This window comes from Thermobia domestica, chromosome 2, assembly GCF_964235325.1.
Source record: "Thermobia domestica chromosome 2, izTheDome1.hap1.1, whole genome shotgun sequence".
Taxonomy (NCBI): domain Eukaryota; kingdom Metazoa; phylum Arthropoda; class Insecta; order Zygentoma; family Lepismatidae; genus Thermobia; species Thermobia domestica.
This window is the reverse complement of record NC_137455.1, coordinates 334,580,902-334,597,061: the sequence shown is the minus strand read 5'-3', so window position 1 is coordinate 334,597,061 and position 16,160 is coordinate 334,580,902. Positions and strand designations below refer to the sequence as shown.

Here is a 16,160-nt window from a genome sequence, read left to right as displayed (position 1 = left end):
TTTGCCTAACTTCTCTCAGAGCTTTTGAAAAATAAATGTATTAAGAACTACTATATTTATCACTATTTTTTTTTTTTTTTATCTTATAAGCTTTCTTTGTATTACTAACTTAGATATTGTTCATACAAAAGTTGTCAACTAATGTCTTTTGATTTGTTTAAAAGAATAAGTTGAAACATATGCTCATATTGTGAAAATGAATATTTGATGTAGTAGGTTATAGCGTGCGCAAGAATCTATTGATTTAAGTTGAACACGTACTACTTACTACATGTCTTGATTTAAACTTGGCGTAAAAGTATACGGTTAAACGAATACATGCCATGTATCGGTTTTCGTCGACCTTCTTCGGCTCTTCTCGTGTTTTCGTGTTATTGATTTTGTTCTTCCGCTTCCTGGTACCCGGAAAACTGCATTGAAACGGTAGACGGAAGTAAAACTCTGTAATTCGATGTTTGTAAAGCGTAAGTCGGAACAAACTTTATTTGTTCAAGAAGTTGGGTCACAACGAGTTCCTGTGAGCAAATCAGGTGTTTCATCCAATCCTGAAGATAGCTCTTTAGTGCAAAAACATTTGATCAATGAAGAACAATCTGTTTCCCTTTTTGAATTACGATCAGAGCTCTAGATAGTAATCCACAGGAGATTATACACGCAATGACTGATGTAAGGATACACTACATATCATCTTAAATATCTGTAAGCAACCTGAGATATCTAGAAAATTAAACGGTAAGTTGCAATATTTAGCACATTTGTGTTCTATTCTACGTTAACTACGCAGTAGCGTTAAAATTGCTATTGTTTACTTTATAAATATTTAATGAAAACAATATTTCATTTTCTGAAATACTTTCATTCTATTGTATGATCATATTCTATTATTATCAATGAATGGTACTTTTAATACTCCTTTTTAAAGTAAGTAACCTATGAATCAAAACGAAAATTTAATTGCTACAAAGTAAAATTACTTTTAGATTAAAATTACTTTATTATTATTCTCAATACGTTATGCGTTATATTTACTTTAAGCAATTTCTTAACATGTAACTAGTATGCAAGTGGAATTGTATATTGGTGAATAACAATTAAGTTAGTTGAATATAACATATGGTCATAACATTTCTATTCTTATGCCGCCTCTACGAAGCTGTTTACCAAATTAATTATCTCAATAATTTCCTCATGCTTACCAGGATTTCTTGAAGATAATTTTGTCCAGGGGAAGAGGTAAAATCAAAACGTGAAGGCCTGCACTGGGACAGGATTTGCTAAAAGACATGCCTTCATAAGAGTTAGCTTACATGTAATCGCAATTTAATTTATTTTAGTTCTGGGGAGGGTGGGAGGCTCCCTGAAAGTATACCTGGAAAAAACATGATGGTCACCAATATGTAGTTCCTGTAGTGAACGAAAATGTTCCAAAACTCAATACGTAAAAATGAGTATATTATCAGTGGCGGACTTAGCGGGGGTCGGAGTTGCCTAGACCCCCAGTTTTTGAGTTTCAAAAATAATTTAAGCTATTTATATATTTTTGAAAGTTTATAGTAAACTCATGATACACCTATAATAGTCTGGGTTGAAATGAAATCTCCCACGCTTATGCCGGCTAGGCTAGAGAAGACAGTGATGAGGAGAAATGAATAAAATGGTAGAATGAAGGAAGTGAGAGAAAACGGGAGAACCCCGAGTTCACTTGGCGCGAGCTAGGATCGAACCAAGAACCCCATGCACCAGATGTGAATGCTCTAGCACTGAGCCTCTGAGGCCTCAAATATTCTGGGTTCTGGCTGGCCTCCCCAGTTTTTACTTTCTAGATCCGCCACTCTATATTATTAAGTTAAATACTCGATTAGGCAACTCTTTTATTTATACATAATTTTAAAAGGTCATATCTTGAACTAAGAAGTGCTTCCGGAAGTAAAACACCCTCACCTCTGGCGATATTCAATACACAATCTGGATAGTACACTTCTATTGAGTTTATAAAACACATTGAACTTATTTTGTAGAGTGAGAGTGTTGTACTGTATATACTAGAAAAGCGGGCACTACAAAAGAGCGAAAAATACGGACTGGCAACATTTCAAATGTGGATATGGAGGAAAATAACGCAGCGAATTCGTTGGTTGCAGTAAAAACTCAAAAAACGTATTGGTAAAAGTTGGAGATAGAAACAAGTAAAAAGCAAAAATGCAACTAGTTAAGAAATTATTTGAAAAGATTACAGTAGAGGCCCGATATAACGCGGCTGCTGAGATACATGTTTTATACCCTCGTTACATCTTAGTGCAGTATATCGAAATGTGACAGTAGAACAGAACAATCAGTCCTGTGGAAGTGGAGGAGGAAAGTATTTGTGTACTAATAAAATAGAATATTATACAGTAACATACAAGGAACAGTCATAAGCCCTGTAATATTTTCACAACTCAAACAGCAAGCGTGTGTATATGCCGTGATTGACCGTAAGTATAGGGTCAAACGAGCCAAAGTGGTAGTGTGGCAAACGGACTTTTTAACACAGAAGCTACCACTCCGTAAGTATTTTCAGTCAGTTTTTAGTGGCAGTCACGATTGAGTGCTTCACAACGTCTCCCTAACAGCACAATTACATAGCAAGCATATGCCTATCATGTTCCCTCAGGTACAACGAAATATGCCCAGTACGTACCTATGAGAGAGAAATCACATGGATGGCAACTGATTGCCATAGTTTATGTCCACCCCTAGGCACATGCCTGACATGTACCTGGGGAACGTGCCTAGTATGTTCTAGGTATGTTCTTGCCAGAGCGAATATCGTCCACAGCAATTTAGGTACATTCCAGTCACGTACAGAGCATTGTTTGGGCTGTTTAGTACATGCTATGCATATTGCTGACATGTACCTTATGTATCTCAAGTACCTCAAAGGAATATACCTGGCACTTATTAAATGTACCCCTGTATATCGTGCTCCTTAAATAAGCAGTACTCTCGGTGAAATTGATAATTTTGAGTACGTTCTTATTCTTTGTTCCTAACATACGTAAATAATTAACTGATCACATACGTATGTAAGATTCATCTTACATTGTATTCATCAGTTATGTCATCTCTTTCTTCTAAATTCATCTCCCTAGGCACAGTTAATTGATAGCTGAGTTTGTATATTATTAACGCTAAGATTGTAGAACACTACTGTAAACCAGGGGCGGATCCAGGGGGGGCGATCGCCCCCCAGAAGAGAAAACTTTCTTATTTTATATATATAAATAAAACCCATCCCAAAGTTTGGAGCCCTTAAAAGTAGCAGTATGACAACCCACAGCCCCCCCCCCCCAGAAGTCGGTCCTGGATCCGCCCCTGCTGTAAACAATGTTGTGCGAATGCGTTGAGGTTGAGTTGTGTTTGCGATGTGATGATTTTTGTAAGACTTTTAAAGTATATATATTTATTTTTCATACTTTTATTTTTTATTTTGGATTTGAGAAAATAGGGTGGTTTATTTTTTCTTGTGAAAGTCTTCCGTGTTTATAATATTTGCTTTTAACTTTCAGTATTTTTACCAGGATGTTTTTTGATATTTTATTTAAAATATTTTACTTTTACTTGTTTATTGTTTGTTTTCCCTGAGAGATTAAGATAATACTTTAGTTTTTAATATTACAAAATAAAAGAATATCTTAATTTGTTGCTTCTTCTTGGTGATTGCGTACTAGAAGCAACAAATTCGGGAGATGAATTTAGAAGAAAGAGATGACATAACTGATGAATAAAAATTAAGATGAATCTTTTCGGTACTCAAGTGCCGGGTACCTAAAAAAAAAGCTGGGACACCTAAATGGCACATGCCTAGCACATCTTGTGCTGTTAGGGCTGATGTGTGAGTTGTTACTATATGAGTTCGAACTTGTGGATAACGCTGCGGCACCAATCCAAAACATTTGTTACGCGAAGAGGGGAGGGTTCAGGGTTAGTGAACCACAACGCAGCAACTCATTGGTTCCAGGAATTTTGTGCAGATTGTAAATATGTCGAAGATAAGCCAAGCCTCGACCGCCCCAGAGTAACAGATTCTGATGTTATACGGCACCAACACGTCATTTGAGGAAAACGGCCTAAACCAGTGGCGGATCTAGAAGGTAAAAACTGGAGGGGCTGCAAGAATCCAGAATATGATAGGTATATCATTAGCTTACTATAAACTTTCAAAAATATATAAATAATAGCGAAAATTATTTTCGTCACTCTGAAAACTGGGAGGCCTAGGCCTCCCCGGCCCCGGGCTAGATCCACCACAGGCCTAAACTATTCATAAGTGATTTTTGTCATGTTGAAAAGCAGACAGGGGTTAACGGAGTAAATACACAAAATAGTGAGTATACTAACAAATTCCTATATTCAGATGGAATCTGTTATATTTAGATCCAAAACTACAAGTTCTACACCATTATTGACAAGTAATCTTGTATAATATTATACTATATTCTTTTCCTTCAATGTCTATATTCAAATCAACATTTCATATTTCCATAATTATATGTTTAAATCACAACAGTAATACAATTGGTTAATCAACTATCTGTATAATAATGTCCTAAGTCAGTGGGAATAGGAAATTTTTAAATAATTTTACAGAATATAATAAATATCTAATTCACTCTATATTTCCTTATACTTATTTAGCTCCTCAATATAAATAACCTTTGTTTGCTTTATTATTCTAAAATCTAAAACAAATAAATAAACTCCTAAACATTTGTCCATCAATGCGGACAGAATAATTCGCCTGATGACAAATTGTAGCTTCAGTGGAAGCAATTACTGGTAACATAAAAGCTCTAAAGATATGTTAACCAATCGAAGACTGCAACGGAGCATTGACAATTGGTCCCTTACAAAATAGCATTTCGTGGTCAGGTATATTTCAATAAACATGTCCATAGTATCAAGTAGGCAGGATTTCCTGTTGGATAACTAGCTATTTTTCTTTCTTTCTTTTTTTCTTTTTTTTCTTTTTCTTTTTTTTGATAAATTAAAAAGAGTAAAAGTTAAATGATAAATGTAAATTCGTATTTGTTCTTCATAGCAACTTGAAATGTTTATTTTAAAAAAAATAGCAGATTGATTTAATAGTTATATGTACGTTATCTAGAAATGCAATTATAGACATATGTTTTGCAATAAGACTCATAGCTTTAGTCTCAACATGGACACCCTATGTGATCAAAAGTATCCGGACATCCCCGAAAACACACGTTTTTCATATTAGTTGCATTGTGCTGCCACCTACTGCCAGGTACTCGTTATCAGCAACCTCAGTAGTCATTAGACATCGTGAGAAAGCAGAATGGGGCGCTCCGCGGAACTCACGGACTTCGAACGTGGTCAGGTGATTGGGTGTCACTCGTGTCAGAAGTCTGTACGCGGGCTTTCCACACTCCTAAACATCCCTAGGTCCATTGTGTCTGATGTGATAGTGAAGTGGAAACGTGAAGGGACACGTACAGCACAAAAGCGTACAGGCCGATCTCGTCTGTTGACTGACAGAGACCGCCGACAGTTGAAGAGGGTCGTAATGTATATTAGGCAGACATCTATCCAGACCATCAAACAGGAATTCCAAACTGCATCAGGATCCACTCCAAGTACTATGACAGTTAGGCGTGAGGTGTGAAAACTTGGATTTAATGGTCGAGCGGCTGCTCATAAGCCACATATCACGCAGGTAAATGCCAAACGACGCCTCGCTTGGTGTAAGGAGCGTACACATTGGACGATTGAACATTGGAAAAACGTTGTGTGGAATGACGAATCACGGTACACAATGTGGCGATCCGATAGCAGGGTTTGGGTATGGCGAATGTCCGGTGAACGTTATCTGTCAGCGAGCGTGCGTAGCGCCAACAGTAAAATTCGGAGGTGGTGGTGTTATGGTGTGATCGTGTTTTTCTTGGAGGAGGCTTGCACCCCTTGTTGTTTTGCGTGGCACTCTCACAGCGCAGGCCTACATTGATGTTTTAAGCACCTTCTTGCTCCCACTGTTGAAGAGCAATTCGGGGATGGCGATTGCATCTTTCAACACGATTGAGCATCTGTTCATACTGCACGGCCTGTGGTGGAGTGGTTACACGACCATAACATCCCTGTAATGGACTGGCCTGCACAGAGTCCTGACTTGAATCCTATAGAACATAGGGATATTTTGGAATGCCGACTTCGTGCCAGGCCTCACCGACCTACATCGATACCTCTCCTCAGTTCAGCACTCCGTTAAGAATGGGCTGCCATTCCCCAAGAAACTCCCAGCACCTGATTTAAAGTATGCCTGCGAAAGTAGAAGCTGTCATCAAGGCTAAGGGTGGGTGAACACCATATTAAATTCCAGCAGTACCGATGGAGGGCGCCACGAACTTGTAAGTTATTTTCAGCCAGATGTCCGGATACTTTTGATCACATAGTGACTTTTGACTACTTCGAGAAGGTTTTCTATAGATATTAGAAATCCATATAGACGGTAATTATAAAGGTAAACAAGAAAGTTCTGTCGCTTTTTCTCCCACCACCTTCGAACATCGATATGTCACCTAAGACATATGTGGAAGATCAAAAATAGTACCCATCAGCATCGACGACCTTCTGCCAACGTTCTGCAATACCATGGATTCCATTGCGGTAGAACTTGGTGGACCGTGAAGCGAAGAAGGTATCAAATGCATTTTGCACCTCTACTAGGATTTGATTTGGCGTCCTCCAAGGTGATTGTCCAAGGAATGTAACAGGTGATAATCGAACGGTGCAATGTCCGGAGAGTATGGCGGATGCAATAGTGTTTCCCATCCAAGGCGTAGAATGCTGTCCCAGGTCACCCTAGCCACGTGGGGCCTAGCGTTGTCCTGAATAGGAAGACCCCCTTTGCGATTCAGAAGTGCTGGCTCCAGAGTTTTGAGTTTTTCTTCAACACGGCTCAACTGCTGACAGTACACAATTGCAATGATGCTCTGACCAGCTGGTAGCAGTTCCCGAAGAACGATGCCACGAGCAGTCCACCAAACACACAGGAGGTCCTTCTTCTGGTGCAGTGCTGGTTTCGGCTGTTTTAGAACCGGTTCATAGGATGTTAATCATGATGGCGCCGTGGCGCTTCGTACAGGACTCATTTCTCATCACATTTCAACACCCTCTCCAGAAATGGCCCCTTCCTCAGACGAGACAACAAAGAAACAAATAAACACTCGCTTTGCCTTCTGGCCCGGAGTAAAATCATGTGGGACCCATCGACCCAACTTATAGTGCTTCCCAAGTTGGTGGAGGTGCTGCCGAATAGTTCCTGCACTCACACTGAATTGTAGTCCCAGTTCCTCACATGTCTGGCCACTGTTCGTCTCAGTTGCTGCCTGAAGATCTTCATTTTGTACATGAATTGATCTTCCGGCACATGGTGCGTCTTCGAGTGTTTCATCACGGTCCTTAAACTTGTTAAACCACCGCTGCATTGGCCGTGTAGTCACGACACCCTCAACAAAAACCTGACATATCTTTCGCCCTGCTGCAGCGGCGTTTGATCTCAGTTTAAACTCGTCCAGCATACACTCCCTTATGACGAACTGTGAAGGTCCTACGTTCACTCTGTCACGCAAGTTCACGGTAACTGAACTGCCACTACCAGGTAGTATATTGGATATACCCACATCGACAGCTAACTTTCGCCTTATCTTCATTCACATTCAACTCACGGTGTGAGGGCCAATTGAACAGAGACCTCCACAAAAAGAGGCAGAACTTTCTTGGTTACTTTTATAATAGGATAGCAGTAGTGCCAAATAATGATTAATTCAATACTATTAATATCGAGCGAAAGAAATATCTTAATCAGCAACCCAGTTCCTTGTTTCTTTATCTTGTTTTCCAGAATATTTTGGAAATGGAACCAGTCTTGCAACAAAGCTTATTAATATTGTTAATACTTTTCCAGTATCCTGGAGTAGGCCTATATTTGACCGAATCTCAAAATGAATGTTCAGTTCTAAATTTTATCCCAAAAACCAATTTAACGATTTTCACGACTTTAACGTATGATCCAAACCACATAAGTACCTACCGAGAATTAAACCGGGTCCCCCATGCCAGACGATGAGTACATAACCCAGAAAAGAGCTCCATTGTTTATTAGGGTGCAACGGACTATTAACAGAAAAATTGGTGAAATTCTTACCCAAAAACGACCGTGTCTTTTCTGTTTATGAGCTTGTATTGTGGAATTTAGTGGCTTCGAGCATGGCCATATATGGGAGATGCGAAAGGCTGGAGTGGCTTTTCTGCAGACTGGCTGCTCTGATGTCAGGCATGCCGTATCAATACTCCATCAGTATGGGAATACACGAGGGTTCCCACAACAGACATACCCTAGTGCTTTCACGACACACTGAGGAAATCCTTACAGAATGATCGTTTGAGGTACCCAAACTGACTGAACGGCAACTTTCAATAGATCAGAGTCGTCTTGCTTCCCAGCAGCCCGTATATGATCGCACGAATACAAAATAATCGATTATTGGAGCGCATATCATGTTATCGCGCTCCTCTTGCACAATTATCTTTGACACCTACTCATTGCCGAGAACGCGTTCAATAGTGTTCGGAGACTGCAATGGCAAGACGAATAGAGGTCGGTGTATTCAGTAATGAGAGTCTTTTTGTCTCGGACAGAGTGACAGCGGTACGTGTCCGCAGGCGTGAAAAATCCAGCATGCGTTCTCACTCGTTGTACAGGATTCTTAACAGAAACTCTGGCTCGAGGGCAATAAGCTACCATCCTGGTCACCTCTGCTCTTGATCCAACGGACTATGATTAATACGTTGTAATTCGTAACGTCGACATTCTGTCCTCTGATCTAATTAGATTCTTTATGAAAGCCCATATTTCAGCAGGTCAATTCTCGTCCTCATACAAGCAGTGTGCTCTAGTCGGTATACGCTTCGGACCTAATATGCAACGTATTTTGCTTTAACGAGCATGCATGAGACACGGAGGAATAGCACCAAATGCAAGGCGGTTTCAAGCAACGACCATCACCTAGGTGCATCAAGATCTAGAGTCAATATGGGATATCATGTCTTGGACAAACAATCAGGGCCACTCGAGGTAGCTACACGTGAGATTAAGGTGCCTACTTTTTTAACGCGCTACGTAACATGTTCGATATTCCCACGACATCATGTTTCGGCCACTTCCATCGACTATCACCTACTTTGCGCTAAATCCGCGAATTCCAATTGAGTATTTTAAATGTGTTCTCATCAACATCGTAGGATACGTATGTGCATATATGATGAGCACGGTTAATAGTTTTAGGTGCGGGCATTTTTTCTTTTAGAACAAGTAGTAGCGCCACAGTATGCTTAGCATGAGAAATTTAAGTTTGAATTGTTGCATTTCTCCTCACTCCCCATATATCAAAAAAGCATTTTTCCTAAAGTTAAGTGAAGCATATTATATGATAGATGAATATTGGAAAATAGGAAATATTTAAGTCTTGAAGATTTTTCGAGTAGAGAGTCATTTAGTTGTATTTTATCATTGTATTTCACGAACAGATTTACATTTCGCATCCGTTCAGAGAGTCACGAGAAAAAGGAACTCCTCAGTCTGAATATTTATAATTATTTATATCTACAATTTAAGAGGACTTTCCTAGGCATCTTATGGACGCGTATATTTAAAAATCAGGGCCTTGAACTCAGCGTTCTCAAGTTGTTGTTTAAAAAATAATCTGCAATTAAAAATGTATCCAAGCGAGGGCACTTTTGTCTTTGACATAAGCGGTACTTCTAAAATCCGAACTTTAAGGTCATTTTTCTGATGATTTCATGGACGGATAAGTTTGGAAATAGTGTTATTAGATTCAGCGCCCTTAAATTAGTATACAAAGCCCAATTAGAAATGTATCCAAGATTGGGCAGTTTTACCAGTGGCATAAGAGATCCCAATTAGAAATATATCCAAGAGTGGGCAGTTTTACCACTGGCATAAGAGATCCCAATTAGAAATGTATCCAAAAGTGGGCAGTTTTACCACTGGCATAAGAGGCACTTCAAGGATCCAAATTTTTAGGTCATTTTACTCGTGATCTCATGAATGGATATTTTTAAAAAGTTTCGTTGGATTCAGTATCCTTAAATTAGTACGAAAAGCTCAAATTAATATAAAATTACAGATGTGTTCAAGTGTGGGCACTTTTTATTAGTGGCATGAGCGTTAGTTCCTTACAAAGAACTGATTAAATTTGAAAACACCTCATGATAAAAAGTAAATAATCAACAATAATAATAACCGTAAAAGAATTGAACAGCAATGCATTCATATGTTGCATTAGAAAGCGGAGTATAATTTGGGACAAACAAAACGAAACAAGACCTAGTGTTTAAAATGGTGTCTGAACTAGTAGTCGAGTTTACACATCAGGAATCAAATTTTTTCTGAACCACACGCATAGAAAACTCTATACACTGCTACAAATTAAAATCAAATACATATTTTGTTCTGTGCATCCTATTTCTATAATGTGTGTGCCTCGTGTTTAATAAATAAGTTTTTAAATATCATCCATCTTAGAAGGTTGTCTCGTCTGTACTAGTCAATGAATATGCCATAAACTATTAACAAATGCTATTCACGGGGAAACAGGAAAGATTCAGTTTCACGAGGAGACTCGGAGTGGAAGTAGGCCTATTCTTCATCTGTAGATAAGAATTTCTTCTGTGTTTAAAGTGTACCTTTAACATGATAAAGTAGAATAATATGAGACTCGGTTCCGTCCAAACGAGCATCTTTTTACTTCTTTCTCCTGTTTCTTCATATACCAGTTTATATCGGCTTTCTAAGTGGGTAATACTCTTTATTGCTACGGTTCTCACAAAATTGTCAGTAGCAAATACATTTTCTCTCAATAATTCGAAACAGTTCTTGGTTTGATCTCAAACCATGCAATTTTCATTATTATTATTATTATTATTATTATTATTATTATTATTATTATTATTATTATTATTATTAGTAGTAGTAGTAGTAGTAGTAGTAGTAGTAGTAGTACCGTACTACCGTAGTAGTAGTAGTAGTAGTAGTAGTATTCAGGTTTCCTATTTTCTTCTACTATACTAACTTGATTTCATCAACTATTCCATCTGCATTTACATGAATTACATTATATAGGTCAGTCAAATAAATCCAGTAAAAGAAAGTATTCATATGCCAATGCTCTCCATCATTACTAAGACAATTTTCCTTTATGATGCTACTACTGAAGGATTCTTGCATCTTTGTGAGTGGAGCCAATGTTTCGCACTCCAGTAATTTCTTGGTTCGACCGAAAAAGAATCATTTTCAAACTATTCTGCTCCCTTTTTCTCAATCAAACATGGAAATCGCATGAGAATAGATCAATGGATCAATAATAGAATAGATCAACTGGATGTGTCAAGACCTAATGACACACAGTTAACTGTGTGTAGCCTAGCGTTATCGTAAATAAGAATAATACGCCTCATAAAATGTCCATATTTCTTCGTCTTGATCTACTGACACAATGCAAGAACAATGATGTTTCAATTGACATTTATGGTCACATTTCACTCCACGAATTCAGTAGGTTTAGCTCCATAATTTGATCGAAAGATATAGTACGGTATATAGGTTCCCGTCTTTTTTTTTTTTAAGCCTAAAGGGAAAAATGAAATGAAATTTTGAGTTTTACGTCCCACGGTTATGCCGGTTAGGCTAAAGAAGACGGTGATGATGAGTAATGAATGAAATGGTGGAATGAAGAAAGTGGGAGGAAACGGGAGAACCCCGAGAAAACCCACGCACACGGTGTTTGTCCACCACACAGTACACTTGGCGGGAGCAGGGTTTGAACCCGAGACCCCTAGCACCAGAGGTGAACGCTCTACCACTGAGCCACCGCGGCCCTAAGCCTAAAGGGATAACAGTCGAAAGTTAAATGGAACAAATCATTAAATGAACTTCAGTGGAATTTGCATTAGAAACAAATAGAACTTTTTTACTCGTCATTAATTGGAATTACTGACGATATTCATTTTTCTTCACCGAAAGCAAAACCTGACATTTACAAAAGTATGGAGCAAATTGAACAACAAAAAAGTACCAAATTTAAAGTAAACTTTATATGAAAATATTTTAATACTTTAGAGTGGTCTTGAATCTAAAGGGATGTACCAGTTCTTTATTTTTGGTCACTATTTGTTAAAGATATTTATAAAATTGTGTTAAAATGGAAAGCATTTATCCTCTACTGTGATATCAAATAAGTAGGAAATTATTAACTTATCTCGTGGCTAGTTTTTGTTTCGAGAAGTTCACAGTGAATCTGCTCTATGTCAGAACAATATTGAATATTTATTTTGCTGATCTCGCTGGTTCATTTTTCTTTTATTTCCTTTTTTTTTTTTAATTGTTCTCCAATAATGATGCAATTTCTTGTCAGCAATTCGTCACTCATGCAAACGAAGTGGGCATGGATAAGTTGATGTTCTTATGGGCACACACACACACACACACACATGAAGGGAACTTTTATCAGTGTGTCCTTTTAACAACTTTCTTAAAAAAGAGAGATTGCTTTAGCTAGCAGTTTTTTTTTTTTTTTTATCAGTACTAGGAAGCAAGAAATATGAAATGGTTTTCCACTCCGCAACTTAGTTTGTCATGGCATTTTATCAGTCTAGCAGTAGCTGTTAATTTATTGTTTTTGGAATCAATCATAAAGGGCTATTGATTAAATTGTAGGGTTCTTTCCGGTAATATCTGGTTGCGTTGGGGCCCTGGTTCCATCCCACCTCGCGAATACTGGGCCTTGTGGTGTACGAACAATGTGCGTTTACTAAGTCTCGATATTCTCCCACTTTCTTCATTCCACCATTTCATTCATTCTCATCATCACTGTCTCCTTTAGCCTACATAGAATTAAGTGTGAGACGTAAATCCGAAAGATTCCATTTTTCTTTTCAGTATGAACATCCAAAGCCAGGGCCCTAAAAAGCCGAAAAGTTCAGAAAGGCCAGGAGAAAGTTAAAAGACAGACCAACCGGTGATAAATTCTCAGTATAGTACCATATGTGCAATCGTATTTGTCGAGTAGTACTATAATTTTCTTCTCTTCAATCTGACGTTGGTATTTTAGATGCGAGTAACAAAAATTATTATGCAGAACGTGTACATTTTTTCTAATTAGGCCCTATGTAATGAAAAGCAAATAATGACTTTTTTTTTTTTTTTAAGTGACGGAATTATTCCTGGATGCGCATCGTAGGGATGCATGCCCACGAGTCGAGTCGACTCGAAATTTAAGCCTGTCTCGACTCGTCTCGAGAAAATATTGTCTCGACTCGGGCCTCGACGCGACAGTTTCTCTCTCAACCATAGGCGGCGATTAGGGGGGAGCAAAGGGGGCAGTTGCCCCCTCACTTTTTCGAAATAACCCATTAATGTATATAGTTTCATTTGGAAATGTAGTTTTTGTATGTATTACTGGTTCATAGAAAAAATGACGCCATATGATGTTTGCCGTTGCGTGAGTATGTATTGGTTTTGTCTTCCGTGGAGTTAATAAAGCTACAGGAATTGCGTTTTAATTGCAATTCAAAGCAATTAATATAGCAATGCATATTTCTTTAAATGTCGCAGCATGTGCTTGTAGTATTTACTGTTTTTAATTTTCTAAGAGTAATAACACACGTTTAATAGCATGCGGCAATCTTTCTAATATAAATAAAATAAAGAATTTGTTTGTGTGTTTGTCTGTCTGTGTGCGGCCTGGGGACCAGACGAGTGGACCTAGAGTTACCAAATTTTGGTCAGGGGTATTTTGGTCCAGGCCCCAGACCAAGACGAAGCATTTTTAAAAAATTCAAACGAGGGGGTCTCAGGGGGAGCGTTTACCATGACATGTAAACGTGGTAGAAAATGACTGATATTTTTTTCTTTCGTTGTTCATTATGTTTACATAGATATTTTATCTGACCAATGCGAAGAATGGATATTTCAGCTAGTTAAAAATATAAGATGTTCATTAATCCCCAGTTTCAACATAACTTTTGCAAAACAAACCGCATTATTCATTACTATGATTAATATTATCCTTTCTATTTATTTGTTTTGCAAATTTATTAAATAATCTGATCACACGATTTTTCAGATAGGATTTTAAGATGTTCATGAGCAAGGAATCAAATCTTTTCTTACATTTTCGTTGTTTAAGAGTACAAATGGCTAGTACCTATTTGAGTTGCTCTTGTCAATTTACTTAAAATATGAAATACGATATACGGTACTTTAACTGAAAAAGATAGTATCCTATTAATTATACAACCTTTCTTCAAGCAAAATGTTAGAAGCAACCAGGGAAACTAACATTGATATGCAAATATTCAGATCATGTCTTGCCCCCGTACTTTTAACGTCCAATCGCCGCCACTGCTCTCAATTATACTCGAATTCGAGACGAGACGTCTCGAAATTCGAGTTGAGACAAAGTATACGCACACATCAACCAGAACATTATGACTACCTACTTAATTGTCAGCATTTCCACCTTTGACACGGATAACAATGGCGAAGCGTCTTGGCATGGACGCAATGATCCTTGGTAGGTCGCTGGAGAGATTTGGTACTACATGTGCACACACACAATAATTATAACTATGCTAAATTATTATAGATTGTCAATTGCTCATTCAGAGAATTTATGAAGTTCACTTCATCGCAATAGTTTTATACAAACTAGATAATCAAATATTATTATTATTATTATTATTATTATTAAATTTGAAGTACAATCAAATATCACGACGTTAATTATTAGTTTTAATTAACTGAATTGAGCGGAAAATTAAATCTTGATGTCGAAAGATTAACTATTATGTTTATGCGTTCTGTACCTTTCTAAAGTAATAAATGCTGGAATTGATTTCAAGGCTGTTTCTGAGTGACTACTTTCTTCAAAATAATATTAAAAATTATAGAAAGATTTTCGATACATTCGAGTAGAGAAATACGTTTGTCTCGAATTTTACGTGAGTCTCGACTCGTGGGCATTCCAATCGCACAATAAGGTAAACCGTTCGAATATCGGACACTTCTTTAAAATAGTTATAATTAACATATTTAAAAAGATCCAAAACGCATAATTCTTGGTAATTGCATTAATACCTTTTATCTAGTTTGCCCACGAGACAAGAGTTTCTCGTCTCATTCTTGTAAATGTTATAGAAGTCTCGTCTAGATTCTCGTAGATTTCTTCATGAGTCTCGATTCTTGGATAGTTTTTCTCGCCTCGATTCTCGGATAGTTTTTCTTGCCACGATTCTCGGATAGTTTTTCTCGTCTCGATTCTCGGATCGTTTTTCTTGTTTCGATTCTCGAATAGTTTTTCTCGCCTCGATTCTCGGATAGTTTTTCTCGTCTCGATTCTCGGATAGTTTTTCTTGTCTCGATTCTCGGATAGTTTTTCTCGCCTCGATTCTCGGATAGTTTTTCTCGTCTCGATTCTCGGATAGTTTTTCTCGCCTCGATTCTCGGATAGTTTTTCTCGTCTCGATTCTCGGATAGTTTTTCTCGTCTCGATTCTCGGATAGTTTTTCTTGTCTCGATTCTCGGATAGTTTTTCTCGCCTCGATTCTCAGATAGTTTTTCTCGTCTCGATTCTCGGATAGTTTTTCTCGTCTTGATTCTCGGATAGTTTTACTAGTCTCGATTCTCAATTAGTCTCTCTCGTCCCAATTCTCGGATATATTTTCTCGTATCGACCCTCGGATAGTTTTTCTCGTCTCGATTCTCAGATAGTTTTTCTCCCCTTGATTCTCGCGTAGTTTTTTCTGTCTCGATTCTCAGATAGTTTTTCTCGTTCTATCTCGTTTTGTAAACTCGTGTTAAAATTTATGATCTGATTTTTTCCCTTTAATTTCATCTAGACCCTATAAGAATCATTCCATGTCATGAAAGGCAATAACAACAAGAGTGTGATAATAACATTTAAGTCATATGTATCATTGGAGGTGATTGTGTAATGATTTCCGTATCTTTAAACGTTGACAAGTGCACTTCATTACGTTTGTATGAAAAAGTAGGGGGACGCATGATGTCACGCTGTCCC

The 16,160-nt window shown here is 37.8% G+C and overlaps 1 protein-coding gene across 1 annotated transcript in view; it reads left to right on the top strand.

Annotated features, from left to right (window-relative positions):
- Window positions 1-380: 380 nt before the first annotated feature.
- Window positions 381-16,160, top strand: part of LOC145678723 (uncharacterized) — a 51,025-nt gene continuing 35,245 nt past the window's right edge. The window contains exon 1 of the mRNA XM_081749161.1: window positions 381-732. The gene's annotated coding sequence lies outside the window, so the exon portion shown is untranslated. The remainder of the gene's footprint in view (window positions 733-16,160) is intronic.